The sequence below is a fragment of the Solanum dulcamara genome, chromosome 7 (assembly GCF_947179165.1).
Source record: "Solanum dulcamara chromosome 7, daSolDulc1.2, whole genome shotgun sequence".
In the NCBI taxonomy this organism is placed as follows: Eukaryota; Viridiplantae; Streptophyta; class Magnoliopsida; order Solanales; family Solanaceae; genus Solanum; species Solanum dulcamara.
This window is the reverse complement of record NC_077243.1, coordinates 59,084,878-59,087,523: the sequence shown is the minus strand read 5'-3', so window position 1 is coordinate 59,087,523 and position 2,646 is coordinate 59,084,878. Positions and strand designations below refer to the sequence as shown.

At 39.5% G+C, this 2,646-nt stretch overlaps 1 pseudogene; it reads left to right on the top strand.

Annotated features, from left to right (window-relative positions):
• The first annotated feature begins 2,183 nt into the window (after positions 1 to 2,183).
• On the top strand, positions 2,184 to 2,305 carry LOC129897997 (5S ribosomal RNA; annotated as a pseudogene).
• The last annotated feature ends 341 nt before the right edge of the window (positions 2,306 to 2,646 follow it).

The window sequence follows — 2,646 nt, the reverse complement described above, 5'->3', positions numbered from 1 at the left end:
AGTACATATATCATACTGACCTCCCTTTTCTCGGGGGGCTGCATTTCATGCCCGCAGGTACAGATGTTCATTTTGGAGATCCGTCAGCTTAGGAGTTCCTCTCAGCTATGTTGGAAGTGCTTCACTATTCTGGAGCCTAGTTTTTGATACTGGTCACTTAATGTATATATTTGTACCTTCGGGGGTACGGCGGGGGCCCTGTCCTGCCATATATTGCTGTCAGTATTCTTAGAGGTCTATAGACATATGTATATGTGGGTTGTTATAAGTTTGTTTCGACTGTGCCTATATGGCATGTTGTAAATGTTTTTATGTTATGGAAGCCTCGTCGGCGCATGCCATTTCATGATATGATATAAATGAAAGAGGCTATATGTATATAAAAGATTTTTAAACTATTGAGGTTTTGGTGTATAGTATCACATCACACAAGATTCAACTTAAGTGTAGCTAATAAATACGCATAAGAGGGTCCAGGTCTGGCCCTAGTTGCGGCCTTCGGGGTTAGGTCGTGACAGAAGTGGTATCAGAGCAGTTCATCCTTAGAGTGTCTACAGACCGTGTCTAGTAGAGTCTTATTTATCGGTGTGCTGTGCACCACATCTATAGACAGGAGGCTACAGGACATTTAGGATGTTACTTTCTTTCATATCTAAGATCGTGCGATAGAGCCGAGCCATAGGAAATGAAATTTCTCATACTAACCTGTGATTTTAACAGGAAGACAACGCCAATAGAAGAAAGTAACTGACAATATTGGATGTTACGAAGCACGCAGGTAAGCAAAGGCACAAAGGACCTATGTTAGGTAAGGTGTTGCAATACAATTGATATATAAAGTTGGAAAATGAAAGGAAAATTATACAGGAAAGTGCAACAGGTGCAGTTTGAGGGGACCTACGAGGTAAGTCCATGTTTATACTGCTAATGTGGGTGCCCTGTGTGGCTGCGATCTGAGATGATATGAATATATATGTGTGCCCTGGGTGGCTGTGATATGATATGATACGAATGTATATCTGTGTGCCCTATGAGGCATTGTTTGTATTTTCTGTGTGCAACTGTTGAGATAGTAAGAAATATAGAGGAAACTCTGCCCAAATTTTTCTAGAATAAAAAGAAAAGACAAGACCGCTATTAAAGCGAAATTGATGGAATTTGACTAAACAAGTATAGATGACCTCGAGGAATAAGTTAATTGCTGAAGTGATTGCAATAGAAATTAGGAGGTCGATACTGATATAGTAAAACGAAGTTTGAAAAGAGCTATAAGACAAAGAGGATGACTCAGAGAGGGCTGATAGATCGGGATGAAATGATATAGTAAGGCATCGCCTGAATTGATACATAGGGATAAACTATGACAAGTTATGGTTGAGGGAAGTAACAGTATGACTTAGACAAAAGTACGAGGGATAAAGAATTGTGACGGATATGAAGTGTTAAGAAGAAAGCTACGAATTGAAAGTATAGTATGATGAAAAAGTAATAAGATAAGGCCCCTACTACAACAAAGTTAATATGGTTTTAAGCAGGATTAGAAGAGAGCCTGAAGCACATGACAAAGATGAAACCTCACAAGGCATAACGAGGTTAATGTACGTGACTCCACCTTGACGATTAGTGAGATCCTGCAAGGAGAGGGTATGTCGATTTGTAGAACAACTGCTGTATTATGAGGTTATTAGAAGAATAAGCTGTATTCACGGGAATAAAGTTAGTATAATGACGAAGCTTGAAACACGAGTCATTAAAGTATAAGTACACTCGAGTGGGGAATTGGCACCAATTATGAGCCCTCGCTAATTACTGATTGGGATGAATGGAATGTGGCTTTGAATGCACTGCTACATTACGGATACTACTCGAGTATCAATCGTTAGATGAGATTTTATACGATATATTCCAAATACTAAAGCACCTTACGGTTGTGCTAGGGTTTCCTATAAAGGCAACCTAACGTATGGAAGATTTAATGGAACATGTAGATATGGTGCAGCACGTTAAATATGTTGGAGTAGAATCATTCGCGTGTGAGTAGCTGAAAATAAATGGAGGATGATATGGGTAACCCTAAAAGGGTGGAAAGTGGACAAGAAAAGTACAAGCGTAAGAGAAAATCAACTAACTCTATCATATGTAAATGGGAACGCTTAAAATTCAAATGAGACCCCATAAAGGATGGACACGATCATACCCGCACTAAAGCACCGGATTCCGTCAAAACTCCGAAATTAAGCGTGCTTGGGTGAGAGTAGCACTGGGATGGGTGACCTCCTGGGAAGTGAAAAAGGGAGCGAAACCAGTATGACAAAAAGAGATTGTAAGTGAGTGTTAGTACAATGACACATATAAAACAGAGTAAGCCAAGAGCAGAAAAGATTATGACTTAAATACAACGCAGTTTGTGAAAATGGCACAAGAATAGTTGTGCAGCTTACGAACATTGGCATACTAAGAGCAAGGTCAAATGATTACTCGATAAAAGGAAATCAATAATAGCAATGTGATTGCCATATTTAGAATATATTAAAGAAAAGAGTAAGATGGTTCGAGGCAGAACTATTAAGATATAATCGGTATTAAGGACAAAAGCCATAGCGGAGCCCTGACCTCGACTGAAGGAGGTAAGCCGCTAGTATAGCG